This window comes from Equus quagga, chromosome 17 (genome assembly GCF_021613505.1).
Source record: "Equus quagga isolate Etosha38 chromosome 17, UCLA_HA_Equagga_1.0, whole genome shotgun sequence".
NCBI classification, from domain to species: Eukaryota; Metazoa; Chordata; class Mammalia; order Perissodactyla; family Equidae; genus Equus; species Equus quagga.
In genome coordinates, this window is record NC_060283.1 from 12,012,663 (window position 1) to 12,034,650 (window position 21,988).

At 36.7% G+C, this 21,988-nt stretch overlaps 1 pseudogene; it reads left to right on the top strand.

The window, feature by feature from the left end:
• Positions 1 to 60: 60 nt before the first annotated feature.
• LOC124229028 (membrane-spanning 4-domains subfamily A member 4A-like) lies at positions 61 to 21,723 on the top strand (annotated as a pseudogene).
• The last annotated feature ends 265 nt before the right edge of the window (positions 21,724 to 21,988 follow it).

The window sequence follows — 21,988 nt, forward strand, 5'->3', positions numbered from 1 at the left end:
AAGAGGGTAACAGAATTGTTTTTTCACTTTTACGTGATAGCTCTGTTTACAAAGTGGAAAATGAAATGGACATACATGCTGACAAGTGGACACAGGAGAACATTAAGAGGTTTTGAAAATATTCATGATAAAAACTGTATGATAGCTTGGTCTGAGGATTTGGGAGAAGCACCCAGAGTTGAAATGGTTATCTGGGGTCAGAAGATCATGATGGATTTGGACATCGCAGGTGGGTAAGAGAAGGCATCAATGACAAACTAACAGGTTTCTTAACATGGACCACTGAGTTAATTGTTGGGCCCTCCTTTAAGAAAACCACCTGGAATCCCATAATCCTCTTACGGTTTTTGTTCTCTTTAGCTTTCGTCATTCTGTATTAGGAACTAATTGTAACACTCTAAAATAATCTCCTCTACATACTTTTCATTGCACCATTAATTTTTTGAAAGAAAAATGTTGAGGAAGACTGGATATCTTCTGTTTTGGTCTTCTAATGTTCAAAGTGAAAATTCTCCCTATTCTTCTCTGGGACAAGTTTCTAAGTGAGGATCACATTATGGGCTTTATTATAATTACTTTAAATTCTGCACAGAGGGGCAGATCACCCAGGAAAAATTGGATTAGAGGAGGTGGATTAGATTGAAGGCTAAAAAGAAAGCTATCTATTTTATTCTCTTTTCTCTAAATTGAGATATTGGGTTCTGTTCAGGGAATGCTCAAGTATGCAGAAAAGTCTGAACACACCTACTCAACATGTAATATGTGACCCATCTCACAAACTCAGTTATCATTGGGACAGACTGCAAGATAAAAAGTGGAGTCTCCTGGCCTGCCTCTATGTGGTCTTATATGTAGCTTATTCCATGAGAGCAGAAAATAGAGGACAACCTTGACCTTTCTAACCAATCTTTGAGACAAACTGCAAAAGAGAGGAAGACTCAACCATTGACCATATGGCAGGATGAATAACATGCTCTGACCAGTCATATAAGCCTCTCTCTTCTGCCTCTCCACATGCCCTAAGACAGACGCAAGTTGCAGCAAGAGGATGTCAGGAATAAAGTGTCTCTCTAGCATGTCCTTGAGTAGTAGGAAGTGTTTGAAGAAGTTTATGTTTTATATGTAAATCAAGAAATGGGTAAATAACTAGTAGCAACAATAGTAATAGTAATATATATTTAGTATTAGGTATGTGACATGCATGGTTTAAATGCATTATCTCATTATTAAATTTCCACAAAAGGTAGGGACTATTATTCACAGCATAGAGTTCTAGAAACACAAGATTAAGTAACTTGAGTAAAGAGTGGCAAAGCTGGAATTTAAACCCAAGTAGTATAACTGCAGAGCCTTTTTGCTTAAGAAGATCCATTATATTAGTCTGGTGAGTGGAAGAACATTGGGTGTGCTCCAACTTTTGGCTATTATGGATAATGCCGCTAACAAAATGCGTATGCAAGTTTCTGTGTGGACTTATGTTTTCGTATCTCTTTGGTATGTACCTGAGAGTGGAATGGTTGGCTCATATGATGTCTCCCTTTCACATTTTGAGGTACTGCCACACTGTTTTCCAAAGTGGATGCTCCAATGTTCAATCTCAGCATCAATGTTTGAGGGTTCCAATTTCTCCACATTCTCACCAACACTTGTTACTGTCTGTCTTTATTTTCCCCTTCCTGGTTGGTGTAAAGTGGTGTCTCATTGTAGTTTTGATTTACATTTCTTTCATGACAGAGGATGTTGAGCATTTCTTCATGTGCTTTGGCCATTTGCCTATTTTCTTTGATGAGATGCCTATTCAAATTCTTTGTCCATTTTTAACTTGGAGTATTTTTAAGTTTAACTTGGATTCTTTTTCTTTTTTTGTAGTTGAATTGTAAGATTTCTTTGTATATTCGGGGTACAAGTCCTGTATCAGATATAGGATTTGCAAACATCTTCTCCCATTCTGTGAGTTTTCTTTTCATTTTCTTCATGATGCCCTTTGAAGTAGGAAAATTTCTGATTTTGAAGAAGTCTAATTTATCTGTTTTTTTTTTTAGTTGCTTCAGCTTTTATTTTTATAGCTAAGAAACCATTGCCTAACCCAAGTCCACAAAAACTAACTTCTATGTTTTCTTCTAATAGCTTCATGTTTTTACCTCTTATATTTATGCCTTTGATCTATTTTGAGATAATTTTTTTGTTTGGTGTGAAGAAGGGTTTAACTTTGTTCTTTTACATTCTTTCACAATCCATTGGGAAGTATTCTTCCTCTTCTCACTTTTCGAAGAGTTTTTGAAGAAGGGTTATTAATTCTTTTTAAAATGCTTAATAGATTTCACCAATGAAACCATATTGGCCTGGGGTTTTCTTTGTGAGAATTTTTTAAATTGCTACTTTAATTTCTTGTTATATATAGATCTTTGTAGCTTTTGTATTTCTTCTTGATTCAGTTTCACTAGTTAGTGTCTCTATAGGAATTTGACTATTTCATACAAATTATCTAATTTAATGGCATACAGTTCTTTCTAGTATTCCCTTATAACATTTTTATGTCTGTAAGATTGGTAATCATGTTCCCTTTTTCATTCCTGATTTTAGTAATTTCTTCTCGCAATTTTTCTTGTTCAGTCTAGCTAAAGGTTTTCCAATTTTGTTGATATTTTCAAAGAAAACTCCATCCAAGGGTTCATTATTGCTGTGGTTGTTGTCTGGTTTTTGTTTGTCTGTGGTTATTTTGTCTTTGTTTAGTGACTCCTTGATCTCTTCTGTGAAGTTGGTGTTTTCTGTAATCTGTGAACATTGAATTTTCTGCTTGATTGGCTCAATGGCCAGCTAATGATTTAACAGATCTCCTTAGGAGCCTTAAAATAGTGAGTCTCTTATTCTTTTCTGTTAGGCTGTGTGTGTTCATGCACTGGGGCAACTTCAATGCTCCAGTAGTTTGCAACTCTTTCTTAGCCTTTCCTTCAACTTGCACAGAGTTTTAAGACCACCCATAAATGAGGAATTAGGAACTTCTCAGGTCTTTCTTTGACAGGCACATAACCCTCCACATGTGCATGACCTTCTAACTTCCCAGGAATATAACAGAAATTTTTCAAAGCTCCCTGAATGTACCTCATTCCTGTTTTTCTTTTTTATAATCTTTTTATCAAACTTTTTCTTTGCCCCAACTGTTATCACTGCCTCAGGAAGCTGTGAATTAAGCAATTTCTGATTGTTTTCAACAAATGCCTTGTGGTTAGGCCTTCCCTCACTGAATGAATCCTTGGTCAGATCAAATAAAGACAATACCTATTAGTGGGGCTCTTCTAGATAGTTGCCAAGCAGATCAAATTGTGGTAATTCCATGTGAATGAGGCTTTTTAGGGATTTATAATCCTGTTCTAACCTCTCCATAGACTGTTAGGCTACTGGTTTTTACAGCTGCCATGGTTCTAAGGCTTCTGGTTTTCATGGATACCACAGAGCATGGAGTTGGGAGAGAGGAATGGGGATAGGACAAGTTAAAAGATGACAAAGCTCAAGGAAAAAAAAACCAATAGGGAGAATCAATGAAACCCAGACTTGGTTCCTCAAGAGATTTAAAAAAAAAAGTGAAAAATTTAGGTTAGCTAAGACAAAAAGATAGAAGACTCAAATAACTAAAATTAGAAATGAAAGAGAGGACATTCTTACCAATTTTTCAGAAATAATAAAATGATTATAAGAGAGTACTACGAACAGTTGTTCTCCAAAAAAAACTGGATAATCAAAATGAAATGAACACACTTCTAGAAAACACAACCTACCTAGACAGAATCATAAATTAATAGAAAATTGGATGAGTCCTATAACTAGTAAGGAGATTGAATGAATAATTAGAAACCTCCGAAAAATGAAAAGCCAAGGATGAAATAGCTTGACTGGTGAAATTTACTAAATATTTAAAGAAGAATTAACCTCAATCTTTATCAAACTCTTCCAAAAATTTCAAGTGGGAATACTTCCTAAGTCATTCTCTGAGGTCAGCATCACCCTGATACCAAAGCCAGAGAAAGACACTACAAGGAAGGAAATCTACAGACCATTATTCCTTGTGATTATTAATGCAAATATCCTCAACAAAGTACCAGCAAACCAAATTCAACAGCATATTAAAAGGATTATATTCCCTGGCCAAGTGGGACTTCTACCTAGATTGCAAGGATAGTCCAAGATGTGCAAATGTACCGGTGCAATATACCACATTAAGAGAATGACATAAGCCATAACACATGATCATCTCAATTGATGCTAAAAAAGCATTGGACAAAATTCAACACATCCTTTCATGGTAAATACCTTCAGAAAACTAGCAATAGAAGGAAACTACCTCAACATAATAAAGTCTATCTATGACAAACCCACAGTCAACATCATCCCCAATAGTGAAAGAATGAAAGCTTTTCCTCTAAGATCAAGATACAAGACAAGGATGCCTGCTTTGCCACCCATATTCAACACAGAAATGGAAGAGCATTTAGGCAACAAGAGAGATAAAAATTCTTCCACATTGGAAAGAAAGAAGTAAAATTATCTATGTTCACAGATGAGATGCTTTTGTATGTAGAAAACCCCAAATATTCCATATAGAAACAGAACTAAGAAATGAATTCAGCAAAATTGCAGAATACAAAATCCACACACAAAAATCAGTTTCATTTCCATAACCTTACAATGAACAATCTGAAAAGGAAATTAAGAAGACAATTTCATTTATAATAGCATCAAAAAATAAAATTTTTAAGCATAAGCTTAACTATAGAGGTGAGACTTTCACACTGAAAAGTACAAAAGATTCCTGAAAGAAATTGAAGATGACACAAATAAGTGGAAAGACACCCTGTGTTCATGGACAGGAAGATTTAATATTGTTAATGTGTAAATATTGAATAGATTCAATGCAATATGTAAAAAGTTCAAATGACTCATATTTTTTGAAGAAATCGAAAATCCATACTAAAATTTAAATAGAATCTGAAGGGAATCTGAGTAGCCAAAATAATCTTGAAAAATAAAAACAAAATTGGAGGTCTCACAAGTCCTGATTTAAAAACTCACAACAAATCCATGGTAATGAAACAGCGTGGTACTAGCATAAAAATAGACATATAAAACAATGAAATGAAATAGTCCAGAGATAAACTCTCACATACAGGGTCAAATGATATTCAACAAAGTTACCAAGACCATTAAGTGGGGAAAAGACAGTCTTTTCAACAAATAGTTTTGGCGAAACTGATATCTATAAGCAAAAATGAAGTTGGACTCTCACCTTACACCATATACATACAAAAATTAATTCAAAATAGTTCAAAGACCCAGTTATAAGAGCTAAATTTTAAAACTCTTAGAAAAAACATAGGTGAAACTTTCATGACTTTAAATTTGGCAATGATTTCTTGGATATGACACCAAAAGCATGGTGACAACAAGAAAAAATAGACAATTGGATTTCATCAAGATCAAAAACGTTTGTTCATAAAAGGAGACTATCAATAGAGTGAAAAGGCAGCCCATGGAATGGAGAAAATATTTGCAAATCGTATATCTGGTAAGGAATTGATATCCAGAATACACAAAGAATTCAACAGCAAGAAATCAAAAAAGTGATTCAAAAATGGACAAAATACTTGAAAAGACTTTTCTCCACAGAAGATACACAAATGGCCAAGAATCACATGAAAAGATGCTCAACATCATTAATCACTAGGAAACTGCAACTCAAAACCACAATGAGATACCACTTCACACCCACTAGGAAGGCTATTGTCAAAACAATGCCCCCAAAACAACAACAAAAAAAACCCCAGACTCTAACAAGTTTGGCAAGGATGTGGAGAAATTGGAACCCTTGTGCAAACTGGTGGGAATGTAAAATAGAGCCACCACTGTGGAAAATAGTACGGTGATTTCTAAAAAATTAATCTTAGAATTACCTTATGGGAATAAGATCCAACAATTCTACTTTTGGATATATATTCTTAAAAAGGTGAAAGCAGGGACTTGAACAGATAATTGTATACCCATGTACAAAGCAATATTACTCACAATAGCCAAAAAGTGGATGCAACCTGAGTGTCCATGGACTGATGACAGGATAAACAAATGTGGTTTATACATACAATGGAAACTTATTGAGCCTTAAAAAATAAATTTTGCCACATGGCTAAAACATGGTGAAATTTCACAACATTTTGTTAAGTGAAATAAGCTAGTCGCAGAAGAACGAATATTGCATGTGTCCACTTATATGAGGTTCCTAGAGTGTTCAATTCATAGAGATGAAAAATAGAATGGTGGTTGCCAAGGGCTGTGGGGAGGTGGACACGTGGAGTTAGGATTTAATGGGTATCCTGTTACCTGAGGAAGTTAAAAAATTTTGGAGATGGAGGTGCTAATGTTTGCATAGCAATGTCGATGTACTTAACACTATAGAACTACACACTTAAAAATTGTTGAAATGGTAAATTGTAGGCTGTGAATATTTTGCCACAAAAAAAAAATTGACACAGCTCAACATTCTTGTTGAGATTCAGCTATTTTCTTTGAATAAATGCTCCTAGGATCATTGCAAGATCTTGGTTAATGTCCATAGCTCTGGAAAAGTTGATGTTGACAATTTTTGCAGTGTTCCCATCGCTTTTAAGAAGGAGGGGACCCTCAGATGCCCTCACTCAGCAAGTCTGGAGATGCTTTGCCCTCCAGGATATTTTTGCTTTCTGTTTATCTCACTTATTTTTCTGCTCATTTTATTGCCTTTCTTGCTTTTTAGTTGATGAATTAAATTTATTTTTTTAATTATCATTCATTTGTTTTCTCATAACATTTTCCCTTCGTTACTGAAAAATTACACAACTCTCTTCTTATCTTTATTGGTAAGTCTTGATCTTTTTCATTCTTATTCAAAATCTAAAGTTACTCCCTCCACCCATCTCCCAGAGAGGGCAAGGACATTAGAAGACCAACCTCCCGTCATTCCAATCCCAAATTTTGCTTTTGGGGGATCTAGTATTTTCTTTTTTGTCCTCAAGTTTAACCTAATAAGTTAGATATTATTGTTTTTATTTTGTACAAACAAAGTGTGTAGACACAAGTTTACCAGTTTCTTTGCTCACTGTTCCTTCTTGCATCGTGGAACATCCGTCAGGGTTTTACATGCCTTACTTTTGAAGCACGTCATTTAGAGGTTCTATTCAGTAAATGTCTGTGTTGGCAAACTCTGTCAGGTGTTTACTTATCTGAAAATGTGTTTATCTTACCCTTGATCTTGAAGTACAGTTTTGGTGCAGAACAAACTCTAGGTCTACAGTTGTTTCAAAAATATTTTTCTGTGGTTTTCTGGCTTGCATTGTTCTCAATCTAATTGCCGTTATTTTACACGTGATCTGACTTTTCCTTTCTATTACTTTGAAGATCATCTTTGTCCTTTGTTATCTTGTAAATTCGCTATAATGTGTTTCAATATAGCTCCGTTAAAGATACTGTTTTGGTGTATGTTACGTGACCTGTGTCTGTGGGTTTAAGTATTGCATCAGTTAAAGAAAACGTACAATTACTATCATTTCAAATGTTGCCTATTTTGCATAACCTCCGTTTAATATTTTTTCATCTTTCTAGTACTCTAATTATACATATTCTACAATTTTTAATCTTTACTTCTAATCTTTTAACTTGTATTCTGTTATGCCCATTTCCTTGTCTCTCTATGTGGCTTCTGGGTGATTTCTTCAGGTTTACCTTCTAGTTCACTAATTCTCTTTTCAGTTGTTCCCTGCTATTTAACATATTGACAAACTTTGTTTAAATGTCAACATTATCTTTTTTCACATTTGAAATGTGTCATGTCAGTTTTTGCACTTTATCTGTGTTTTCTCTCTTTTGTGATTCCATTTTTTAAGAATATTTTATCCATATTTATTACACATTCTGTAGTTGATAATGCTAATATCTGAAGCACTTCATGTTTCTCATCACTAAATCTCATGGTATCTTGGTTTTTGTGCATTTGATGATCTGTGGTTGTGATGATATATTCAGATAATCCTAATCTGTGTGATTTCTTGGAGACTCAGGCCAAGAATGCTTGCTTCCTTCTTGGGGATTCCAGTATAAGACTTATTCAGAGACAGACGGTTTTATTCAAAAGTGCCTTTTTGATGTGATTTCTTTTATTCCTGTCTTTTACTTCTCAGAACTATACTTGCCCAGAGAAGCTACTGCTATCAACTGGTATGTTCATTCTCAGGATTATAAACAATATTATAGGTTTTATACCTCAGTGAGCTTCTTATCTTTGAGAAGTATACTCTGAAAATCTGTGACCAGAGGGTCCTGTTTCTTTGATACTCTCTCTAGATTTTGCCAGAATTCATCCTCATGGAGTCTTCGGTGTTTTTGACAATCATTTCACCTAAGTTATGGGGATTTTAATTGTTTCCCGTTTTCAAAATGGAGTTCCAAATTCCTTTCTCCATGTTGCTTTTTGAAATTTTTTAGAACAGGAGAAAAAACATTGACTTTTTGATTACATTCTCTTATTTACTTCTTGATCTTAACTATTTGAATCCCCTTCATATTGTGTATTGCATATGAATTATTGATTATTTTGTGTCTTCTTTATTTTTTAAATTTTTACTGTACTTATTATTTTATGATTTGCTTATTTTGTATTTTTGACTTTACTGCTTTCCATAACTTAGAATGTATATTTAATCAAAATGAAATTAATATTTTAAATGATTAGTCCTTTATTTTCATTTGGGTTTTTTTCTCTATCTTTAAAATTGACTCATTTTTTGATGATTTCCATCAGTTTTATTGCTAGATAAGCAATAGTGTAGTTACTCTGGTCTACCGAATATAAGCGTATGTTAATAATCCTTTCCAGAGAAATCTGAATTATTTTCCAGTACATAGAAAATCTGTGCTACTAGAATGTTCTTTTACTTTGTGCTATCAATAAATTGCACACATCTCCAAACTTCAGACTTTTACAGAGCACCAATGAAGCATAAATGGTATAAGAATTGTTTGCGGTTTTGTAGACTTTTAACAAGTTTTACTTCCTCAAAATTTATGGAAGTGAGTCATGCAACATCTGAATATGGATTCAAATGAGTAAATAAAAACGTTCATGTGACATAAACCTGATTCGAGTTACTATATTGAGGAGAGAAAGTGACATAAGAGTGTCATGTGGTGCTTTGAGGTTCAAGAAGATAATTTTATATGTCCTTGCTATGCATTGGCAAGTTGGGATTTAAAGCATTGTAATGGGACAAGAGATTTAAATTCTTGGTTCCAAAGATATAACTAGGAATCATAAACTCCATCTCAAAAGTCCTGAGTTTCTAAGGTAAAATTTAAGATCACACAAATTGTATTTAGTATAGATGAACGTGGTAAAGGTTTCCAACTTGAGAAAGTCACCATGCTTTGATTAGAAAAAGAAGACTGTAAAATACAGTTAATTGCAATGCAGATGATTCTGTGCAGTTTATCACTATTATAAAAGTTATCTTTCGAGCTCACCCTAGTGGACTAGTGATTAAAGTTGGTGCTCACCACTTCGGCAGCCCAGATTCATTTCCTGGTCACAGAACTGCACCACCCATCTGTCACTTGCTATGCTATGGTGGCGGATCACTTGGAAGAATTTGAATGACTTAGAACTAGGATATACAACTATGTACTGGGACTTTGGCAGGTAGGAGAGGAAGACTGACAGCAGGTTTCAGTTCAGGAGGGAATATTTCCCTTGAAAGAAAAAGATTTTTTAAAAAGTGATCTTTCAAAGGAGAAATGGCAGTATTCAAAGAAATATGCAGTAATAAGGAGAGAGATAAAATCTAAATGCAGACTTAATGTATGATCTGGAACACATTTCCCTAATTTGAGGGGTCCTGTATATAGGCCTCAATTCTATCCATATTTCCATCTCTCCAATACTTTCTAGCATCTTGACATCACCTGGCATTTCCCACTCTCTCTCTCCCTCTCTCCTTGTTCTACTTTCCTGGTGGGCCTAAGAAATGATGATATTTTGTGAAGATGTTTTAATAGCTGTTATAAAACATGGAGGGCAAGTAGACCAGAGATTTTTGTAAAATTTCCAAGACTTAATCCTGAATTACATTTCTTGTAGCACCTTTTCTGCTGCTACGGCAACCATGCAAGGAATGGAACAGACACACCAGGGGCTGGCCCTGTGGTGTACCAGCCGGGACATCATGCTTCTCTAAACACATGTCTGTGGAAAGGGATGCCAGAGAAGATCTTGAAGGGAGAACCCAAAGTTCTCAAGGTAAGTCAGTTGCAGATCTGGGAGAAGACAAATCATGTTGTAGAATCACAATGGATCAGATCTAACACCAAATACTCTGTCCCAATAGCCTCATAATACACCAGCCAGCCCTAAGAACATCAGTATTTTGTGTTCAGGCCCTATCACTTGAAAAATGATACAATATTCTGTTACATCATGCTTCTGATTTAGTTGTATTTAAAACACAGTGGCTTCCGATCTATCTAGGGTTGTGGGTCATCCCTGATAATTATATTTAACTTTAGCATGGAAGAGTAGAGAACGAAAGGACACACGTGCACCAGCTGGTGTTACATCCACAGACGTTCCTGAAAGCTGATGACCCCATATTGCTATCTCTCTGTGGGGAATTTTCTTAGCCTTCTTCTCTGCTCTGTGCCTTTCTGTCTGGAGTCACAGGTGGCTGTACCTAAAAGAAATGGGTGATTTATAGAAAGACTGGTTATTGCAAGTGAAAGGACAGTGAATGGAGGGGTTTATCTCTAGCCCAAGCTTTAAACCAATGAGACAAAGTCATTATGACACTTTGGATCCTTTTGAATACCATGGGGTAACGTACTCCAACTTCTTTATTGTAGACCCCTGTGCTCACTCATGTCCTCATGTCCTAGACCCCAAGAAAATGGTATATTGCTCTTCTTTTTGTCTTCCCTTGTACATACTCTCCTTCCTTAGATTACTTCTCCTTGCTAGAATATTTGCTTCCTAATTTCTGGATCATTCTTATTTGAGCATGTGCAAAGATCAACAATTGTGGTAAGATTAGCATCATAGGTAGTTATCAGTAAAACAACTCTGGGAAAGTCCTGGCACACTCTTTTTTATCCTGAAATTAGTGAAGCAATTGGCATAGGTGTACCAAGAAATAATTTTAGTAAGTTAATATATCCACAGTTCTTTATATGAAATAAAAATGACAGGAGAATATCAAGAAGACCATCTGACTATTTCAAAAGATGGAAAATGAGGGTAACTTAGTGGTTGGAAAGGGGGTGGCTTGGGCACCATTTTTGTGGTAGATAATATGTTTTACTTTCTTCATCATTTCTAGGTTGTGCAGATCCTGATTGCCCTGATGAATTTCAGCTTGGGAGTAAAAATGGTTACTGTCACGTTGTCATTTGAGTCAGCTTATTATGAACGTCCCTTGTCAGTGTACACGGGGTACACAGTGTGGGGTTCGGTGATGGTGAGCAGAATATCCTCTGGTTTAGTTGGAGGCACATAAAATTGTTGTGAATATCCTGAGCTTTGGAGTCATGTCCTAACCCTATCGTTTGGTTCTATAACTTTGAGAAAGATCTCTAATGTCTTTTTAAGTCAATTTTCTCATATTTAAAGTGGGAATAATAATATAAAACTCATAGAAAGCTATCAGATTAAACATTTAGTGTGTATCAGTTAGGGTGTATTACAGCACCATGTAGCAAAAATTCCACAGCAGAATGGATTAAACATTGAAAGCACTGATTATTTCACAAGAATATGCCCTGGTAGTTAGTCATTTCCAGGGTTGGTAAATTCAGGAGTTACCTCATTGAGGTAACCTCTCTGAGGACTGCTGGCAGACCATAGCAGACTTTTTGGCAAGTCTCGTTGTTCATAAATGTTTTATAATACATAAATGTTTTATAGTCCCAAGCCAACCGTGGGCAAAGGTCATCGATTTACCATTATTGACTTTGTACCGATCAAGATTCACCTCTGTGGCAGGGAAGGGTTTACTGAAGCTCGTTGGAGACTGAACAAAATGAGGATTCTGTTAGCGAGGGAGAAGAAGAGACATAGCTGGTATGCAGGCGATTAATAGTCAACTATCAAATCTTAGCAAACTGTTAGCTTAGCAAATGCCACTGCTATTAGATAAATTTCGTCTCCTAAGTTTAATAATAACTATAATTGAAATTAAATTAACTTTCAAGAGAGTTTAAAAATTTCCCCCCAGAACAAAATGACAGAGAGTTTCTCTGCAAGTTGAGAGTGTAAACAGAGTATAAAGTATCAAGTTTTACTTACTGACAAGAGGAAAATACATTTATACACTGGGTTTGTGTTAGACTCAGGGAATCTATTCAAGTCTGCAGAGATTCCATTTATCTACAAAGTTGAGAATGAGACAGTTTAGAGATTAAAGTCTATAATGAGCTGGCTTTGTGCGCCCCCATGCCTGTTGCAAGCTTTGAAGAACAGCAAATGCTGGTCTCCTTCTGGGCAGTTGTGCAATGCTTTATATATCTGATCACATTCATGTCAGTAGCGGCTTTGTCAAACTCTTACTAGCTCTGGGCACTCTATCAAGTGCTTTATACGTGCAACTCCATTTCAAACAATCATCCCAAACTTCTGAGAAAGGATTTACCATTGTCCTCATTTTTACTGATACAGAAATTGGAACTTGGAGAGATTAAGTGAGCCACCCAAGATCACACAGTTTTTTGGTACGGGAATGAGGGTTCAAATAGGGTCAGTTCCATTCCAGTATTTCATGCATCTAACCACTGTAGTTTTTCTCTTCCCCTTTCACTTCCTTTTCAAGACCATTTTGGAAGCCAGTTTTCATAATTTATATCTTCTATACATGTTCAGTAGATTACCAGGAGCTGCAGGAGCTGTGTTTGTTCAATGGAGACTTCACTCAGACTCTTGCAGGTATCCCACTAGATGAGCCTTTGCTTAATTGGGTGATCAATTTTTGCTGCTACCTTCAGGTATTCTTTCAATCGTATTTCCAAACCTCACCTGTGAAGGGTCTCCTTCTCTCCCTTACGTAGTACAAGACCCAACACCAAGAACCATCTACAAATTTCTCTTTTCTTTGGCCCTTTAGTCTTCAGATGAGCTATATGTTCTTTATTACAATCCTACAAAATTGTCCCCACATTAGTCTATTTGTTCAAGTTTTCTTTTGCGTACTTTTGGAACGCTATAAAGCTTTATTTCTGTATGTCTTTCACATTCCTTGTTAACTTTGTTTCTCTCAGAGACTTTATGTATTTTTTTCAATGTAAATTAAGTTCTTTTATGAAATCCTATCATCAAACACACAAACACGCACATATTTATAATATGTGTATATAATTTCTTTGTATAAAGATGTTCCCGTGTTCCTTAGTGAATTGTAGTTTATAGTACTTTGTAGTTGAGAATATTGGGTGTTTGAAGTATAGTAGTATTCATATTTAAAGTACTTCAATGTTAACCATGTGCTTCAGAAAGTTTTCTCTTATAATTATTTTGGTTAATATACTAAGAATAGTAGTACATAAGAGTCTCCATCTTTATCTTGATTTGGCTGTATGAGATGGCCCTAGTGTTTCCCATTAAACATGATAAAAGATTTTAAGACTGAGACATATTTTCCATCATCATGTTATGGAAAATGCAACTTTTCATATTTTATAAGTAATGTTTGTCAATAATAATTTTGAATTCTAATAAATGTCTTATCAACATTATAAACGTGAACAGCAATTAGCATGTGTTTCCTCAAATCCATTAATTTCATGTTATAAGAATATTTCAATACTAAAAAAATCTAGACCTTTGAAGAACTACACCACATGTTCATGATTTGTTCCATATAATATGATGGATGATTCTCCCTGCTATTTCCTTCCAGAGGAGACTTAGTTTATGTTAATTATCTCTGTGTCTTGGAAATTGGAAATTTGTTCAGGAAATTTCTCAAGGTGGTTCATTAGATCAGTCTTTTTTGATATTGAGATAGAATTTTTGAAACTTCTGAAATCAAATATGGAGAGAAAACCCAGAAACTCAAACATTTTAAGGCAGAGAGTCCAATCGACTTGACTCTAGGCATTTTAGCAAAATGAAAAATAATACCCAATTGATGGAGTCAAATGAAATAATATATTCTAATTATTGTCTAATATAGAATTTAAAAATTTTCTTTGCTACTGTTTTATTTACAATTTTTAATAGTCATTTTAAATGAAGATAATCTTTAGGCTTTTTCTTTTGTAAAACATTATTATATTTTGGTGCCATATTAGGGTTACTTCATCTCAGGAATTGAGAAGCTTTCTTTATATTTCAATGCCCTCAAACAGTTTAAATACCATCACGTTAGATACTTTCTGAAAGGCTTGACAAATTCTCCTGTTAATCCATTGGGTGGAATTTCTCTCTTGTTTCTGAGGAAAGGGGACAGTTATTTACAAACTTCTATGTTTCTTCCCATGTAATTGGTCTGTTTGACATATTTATCACATTTTGGAATAACTTTTAGTGAGTTATGACTTCAATATTTGTTTAAAGTTTTTTACCTGTACTTTTCTTCCTGTTAGTTTCTTATTTCAGGGTCCTTGTCCATTGCAGCAGGAACTAGAACTACAAGAGGTCTGATTAGTAATATTTCCTCTTTTTTGTTCTCAAAGAAGGATTAACCATGTATATATTCTGCCAGAAGAGAAAACAAATTTTGTTTGTTTTTAAAAAATCAGGAGAGATTGTAAGTTTTACCTAGTTGGATCAGTCTTTCAAAAATTGCAATAAAATTTGGCTTATAATAGAATTTACTGACATGAGAATGAACAGTTTGGGAAGATAGTTGCTGAGAGAATCTTTATGAAAATATAGAGAATTTCTGAGGAAAAAGTCAAATGGATGGGTCATGCAAACTCTCTAAATTGAGATCCAGCCCACTATGACAGTGACACCAATTGTTGGTGTGGCATCATATTTATCCATTTGGACGAAAATGTGTATTCCAACTCTGTGCGGAAAGGATTTTGATTCAGTTTGCAATGAAAGGAATTCACAATAAAGCTGTTAAAAAAAGAAGTAAATTTAAAACAAAGCTTTCATGCCAATATCCGTTTCACAAAGCCAGTAAAAAGCAAAAGCCTAGATCTCAATACATGTTTTTCCTGGCTGAAGACCATATTTGAGTTTTCTTCACTCAAAGGATAAATATGGAGATGATAAATATGGTTTTTCCAAATCTGACCTCAATCTCTCTCTAGTATTTCCCCCAGATATAACCATACCCATTAAAATCTACCTCGTGCTACAGCCACACGAAACCTCTCATACTTTCTTGAGGAATTTTGGTTCTTATAAAAAGCCTCCATAACTTCCCTGAGAGAAGACAATGTAGGAAAAGGAATAGACAGCAAAGGGAGATAATACACAAAAGACATATAGGCATGAGAGGAAAGCAGTATTTGGAAAATAATGTCAGGCATCTGAAACAGAACATGGTAGGAGATGGACACAGACAGGACTGCCCAGCTAAAGTGTGAAGGGTATGGAAAGCCCTGCTAAGGAGATTTGAGTTAATCTCATGTGCCCATGAGAGCCACCTGAAGGATTTAAGTGTGGAAATAACAGGGTCTATATTTGTGTTTTGGCAGGAGATTAGAGTTGAAACTACTATTAAAAAAAGAAGACACAAGTTAGGAGACTATTGCAATAATCAAGACAGAGAAGATGGCCTGAGTTGGACAAGAAGTGGTGGGTGTAAAGTGATTGATGGAGACACATCTGAGGGTGTTGTTGGATTGTTTAATTGATTTTCCTTCCTTTCTAGGTCCAAGATAGCCTAGGACTGAACATCACCAGCTCTATCTTTGCTGCATCAGGGATCTTCACCACTGTGATCAGCATGATTATTTTTTCATCCAGTTACTTTTTCAGTAACTATGATCAGAGGTCGGACAATTGCTCCATGCTCCTATGCATTTTAATGGTTAGTGTTTTCTCTTTTCATGGATTACTGTGGTGGAAGTAAGTCACAGGAGCCCAGGCTCTGGCAAAAGTAACAATCAGTATTCCTTAGTTGATGAATTGTTTTGGGAAGTTAGAAGTGATTGAGAAATAGGGCGATCTTTTATATAGGAGTCAGGCCCACATCTCATCTAGCTCTTTGTTCCTTCTCCAAATGTGATGAGGGAAAATGGGAATAAAGCTCACCTACTCTGTAAAAATTAGTGTGCTAAGCATTTAGTTTAATTTTTCCTGTTTAATTTCAAATCATCGGTAAGTATGTACTGTTATCCGCTCTAAAAGTGGAGTCCAGATGTCAGTATCTATATGTCCCAGGGCTCTCTGATGGAGCCTAATGCAATTACTTAGTTCTCTAAATATACATTAAAATTGTATTGAATATTATCCTACAAATGTTGAATAATCCAGTATCCCTCCCAACATCTCTGGAAGTTCTTGCAACATTAAGCAATTTGGCCTCAACATCCAGCTCCTGGCAAATGCTCAATCTCCAATGTATATTTTACTACTTTTCCGTACCACTTGCCATCATCTACATATGATACTTATTGCTTTATTCTCCAAATTACTGCTTACACAAGACTTTCAGGGTAGTAAAATCTCTTAAGGTTTTAGGTAAGTGTGGCGAGGAAGACTTATTGCTGCACTCATAGCAGACTAAAATGCAATGAAATCTTTATCATTAAAATGTCTATTAGCCATTCTCAACACCACTGAGTTTTCTGTTATCTCCCCTTCATATGAGCTTCAGCCTTTCAGGGTGCTGCTTGTCTCTTTCTCTCATTGTCTACTTTCCAAACCCAAATTTGGAAACTCAGCATTCCTCCTAATTTCTTATGCAGATCAATCGCATTACCTTTTCTTCACTCCTTGCTAACCCTAGCTGAGCCTTGAGTGCCACATATTCACACTGAAAGAATCCCTTCAATGTCCTCGCTAAAATAATTTACTCCCCTTGAGATTTCTACCTGCTCTTGCGGTAAGCAATTTTATTTCATGCCACTCACTCAAAATAAGAAGAGTTTCTTTAAGGAACTTAAATTTTTTTTCAAATTCATACAGTTAGAAATTGATAAAAGCAATATTAGATTCTGGAACTTCCTGCATCTCATCCTCCTTTGATTTAATTTTGTTCAAGTATTATCTGAATAAGAATCATACTTCCCATATCTGAAGTTCTTACCACTCAGACTTTAAGGGTACAATGACAGGGACAAAGTCTACAATGGACCAGCTTCATAGGGCCGGCTCCCTGGGCCCTGGACCTGTGCCGTCACACAGGGATTTGCAGTGACAAGAGCTCTCCACTTGGTTTACTGCTCTGCTGTTGCTGCCTTGAAGTTCTTAATACTTTTTTAACAAGAGGCCCTGTAAGTGTCCTAACTTCATCTCAATCACCTTCTTCCAGAGACTGTCACAAATTCTTATCCTGTCCGCATTTTTTCTGCCTGCCCTTAGAGCAGAGCACATGCACAAGGGCTTCCTGGGATCTGAAGAATCAGGTCAATTCCTATGTGGGCACCTCAGTCCAGAGGTCTACAAGCCCACACTTTATGCCCTGTTCTAGGATTGACGCTCTGAAAGATGTAAGAAGACCAGGCCCCTACCTTCAGAAAGCTCCAGTCCTCCTGAGAGGAAAAGACAGAATTATTGGAAAGCAGCTAGAGGTTGACAAAGGTCCAAGGGCTTACTCTGGAGTATAATTATAAAAAGAGGTTAGAATAAGGTGAGCTCTTTGTAGGAAAGACAGAGCACCCACTGTCTGGGATCATGAGGCAGAACCAGATGAAACTGCCAATCATCAACTCTCCTTGATCGAAAAATACAATAGTTTCATATGGCTGAAAACATATATATTACATACGTTTTTTCTACTTTTGGTTGGAAATCCAGGCTGTCACCTGTTTTTGCAAATAAAGTTTTATTGGAACATAGCCACACTCGTTTGTTTACATATTGTCCATGGCTGCTTTTGTGCTGTAACAGCAGAGTTGAGTGTTTGTGACCCTATGGTCTGCAAAACCAAACATATATGCCAGCTGGACCCTGATGGAAAGTTTGTTAACTCCTCATCTACGCTACTAGATGGTAAAATCCTTGAGGTTAGGGAAATTGTCTGTTTTGTTTGCTGCTCTGTCTTCTGTGCCTACAATTCCTAAAACATAGAGGCTACTGAATATGTTGAAGAGATGAGTCACTAGATAAAGAAACGATGAATGCAAATATTCTCAAGGTTCACTTGAGTCAGTGTCACTCATGTCCTGGGCTGTTGATCTACTGGCTCTTCCACAGAGGAGATACTATCCCTATCCACGGAGAGAAAAAGAGAATATTTAGACGAAAGAATCCTGGCATCAATTCAGGCATCCAATTCAGAGTTTTAGGAATAAGAGTACTGCCCAATGTCTCTCAAATCTGACCATGTAGTTTGGCTAAGGATTAGACTGAAAGCCTATTCTCTGTGGAAAAGGATTAAAGACCAACTAACTTGGTGTTCTTTGTTGCATTAGTTTTTTATAGTTGCTATAACAAATTACTGCAAACATAGTGACTTGAGGCAAGATAAATTTATTATTTTACAGTTCTGAAGGCCAAAAAGTTAGAACGAGTCTCACTGGGCTAAATCAAATTGTCAGGGCTGTATTCCTCTCTGGAGGCTGTAAGGGAGAATCAGTTTTTTGCCTTTGCCAGCTTCTGGAGGCTGCCTACATTCCTGGGCTTGCCATCACATCCTCCATCTTCAAAGCAAGCAGTGTAACATTTTCAAATCTCTCTTGGACTTTGACTCTTCTGCCTCCTGCTTCCACTTATAAGGGTTCTGTAACTATATTGGGCTCAGTGGATAATCCAGGATAAACCTTCCATTTCGTGGTCAGCTTTTAACCTTGATTCCATCTGCAAACTTATTTCTCCTTCGGCACTTAACTTGTCATGTTCATAGGCTCTCGGGATTAAGATGTGGACCTCACTGGTTTGTTATTATTCTGCCTAGAAGTATTACTCTGCCTTCATTTGCTAAGATATGAGATCATATTATTGTGTCAACTATACGGAATTCCTAGTGTTTGAAAGAACTAAGTTGATAGTTATCTTGATGATCCCCTCCCCCCTTTTACAGCATTTTCACATTCTGTAGCTACAATAACACTAGAAAGTAGAATGGTGGGGGAAAACATGACTATTTCATTAGTGAAAAAGTGAGAGGATAAGTGACCTTCAGCAGGCTCAGGACTAGATAAGGGTATGGCTGAAATTAGGAGCCAGTTTTTCTGAACTCTGGCCAATGGTTATTCTCTTTTGGTATTGTAATCAGTGGTCAATGATTTGGACTTATCATCTCTGTTTGTCAAGCTTCCATGTTATGAATTTGTTCTTAGGGTATGGATGCTATGGTGCTCATTTTAAGTGTGCTGGAGTTCTGCATTGCTGTGTGCCTCTCTGTCTTTGGATGCAAAGTAACCTGTTGTAATCCTGGTCGGGTGAGTATTGGGTTTACCCTGAAGATAGCTGCATTCGTTTTCTACTGCTGTGTAATAAATTACCCAAACTTAGAGTCATAAAACAACACTCATTAATTATCTGTGAGTTTTCATGGCCAAGAGTCTGGGCACAGCTTAGCTGGGTTCTCTGCTCAGGGTTTATAAGGCTGTGATGAAGGAGTTGGCTGGGGCTGTGATCTCAGCTGAAGCCTCTGGTCCTCTTCCAGGCTCACATGGCAGAATTTATTTCCTCTCAGCTGTGAAACTCACGACAACTTATTGCTACCTTGAGGCCTAAAGTACAGCAAAAGTCCTTGGTGATTTAAGCCTCTTTTAAAGGGTTCGCATGATTAGATCAAGTCCACTCAGAATAATGTGCTCTTTGATAAACTCAAAGTGAACTGATCAGTAACCTACTCGCAAAATTGATATCCCATCATATCCACAGGTCCCACCCATAATCCAGGGAAAGGAATCATACAGGGGCATGGGTGACTGGGTGTAGTCTTAGATTTATGCCTACCACAATGGATAAAGGAAAGCTATTTTTCTTCATCCTTACTACCTTAAAGAGCTCCCCTTCTAGTCCAGATAAGGGCACACTTCGCACTGGAGAGGTTACCTGAGGGTGCCAGATGTTAATCCATTATCCTATTATTGCAGTCTTCCCTGGGCTGCTGAAGAAAGCCAGGGTTTCACATTTCTATGTGAGTGTGTGCACACCTGCCCATTCTCTCACCCTGAGACCTGCAGCAGATCCTCCTGCCTGCTGAGCAGAAAGAATGTCACCTGGAGAGTATTGGGAAATGGAAGGAGACAAGAGACCCAGAGGCACTAGGAAGAGTAAAACAAAGATATCTTCCAACACTTGAGGGTTCCAGGGTGAGAAAATGGATATCAAAACCCAGGAGATGCTCATTAGTTTCATTACCCAAAGGCCTGGTCAGACAACGGCCAAAACCAATTCATCAAATAATAATAGTTTGATGAGATTATTTTCTGGTGCTCTTCTCCCCCATTTGGTGCCTCTTTACTTTCTTTTGGGGCTCCCATGCTCTACCACATCCCCCACCCCACAGGCATTCCCCACACAAGAGACATTGACTAAATCACATTAGATTTGTTAGTGGACTCTTGCATTATAAGACCCTAGAAGCTAGAGTTTCTCAGCAATGCCAAGTGATTTTGTAATTTCATTAAGTGAAGCATGTGAACAAGGGAGTAATGTCCTTAGCAATGTTCATATTGTAATGTCTAGGCCAGTGTTCACTTCTGCTCCTAGAGTAGTTACAGAGCCAAGAAATGTTGCTCCCCCTAATTCCACTGGTTACAGGGCTGGGAAGTATGAATCAAGAAAAGCAGTGGTTTGGGGGCTTATAATGCTTAAGGCTTTGTCTCTTTCTGGATCTCCCCCTACACACATTCCATTTCACATTGAATTTGTGGAAGAAGGGCCTCCATTTTCCTTAGATTCCTAATTATTCTTGCCTTTTAGGGTCAGTATGGGTTTTGCAATGCTATTGACATGTCCAGGAAATCAATGATTTGGGTATTCTCTTGCCATCAGCATCAACAGCCTTTTTTGGAAGAAGAGCTCTATATTTTCCATGACACCTTGGTTTGTCCACATTGTGGGGCATCATCCACATGTGCGATACACTTTCAAGACCACAGCAACACCTATCAGTATCTCATGCCAAGAGTTATCACTCAATGTTTTTCCTAGATCCAGTCTGTTGTAAAGAATTCTTGAGAAGCTCCACCAAACTGATGTTGAGACTGAATTCAAAGAAGAAATGGTAGACTCTGATAAGGATGACATTGTGTGGACAGGAAAGGGAAACCCCAAGGTTGTTTGCTTGACTTACCTATTGCATTTTGATTGATTCACAGGTTGTGTTCCTGGTGCCGTCAAATCCTCACATGGCAGAAACAGCATCTCCTGCACCAGTTACAGGAGATTTGATGCCACCAGCTGACCAACAGAAAAATCTTCCGGAAAACATTTCTTGATAGTTATGCAAGAATCCCCCTTGGGAAAGTACCAGAATTCAACTCTGACTTTAATACAGATATATATAAAATTCAGAACAATCTTCTTATTTTCCCCCAAGAACTCAACAACGCATTTTGTTGGCTCTTTACCAACAATAGCAGAAGTTAAACAAATATGTCACACATTTAATGAGTCAATAGTGTTTCAAAGTTTTTCATCCACCTTCAGGACTGTATAAAAGGACATGAATGTAGTAAATAAGATTTGGCAGAATAAGGGCAAAAAGCTATTGCTGAAGTGTGGCCTCCGTGCAGACTACATATTTCTGCTTCTTTGGCCAATACTCTTCCCACTTGTTTAACTTTCCTTTCCTGCCTTTGGGAATGCAAGGTGTTTTTACCTTCAGAAAGTTGAGATGTATGTTTTTTTCCT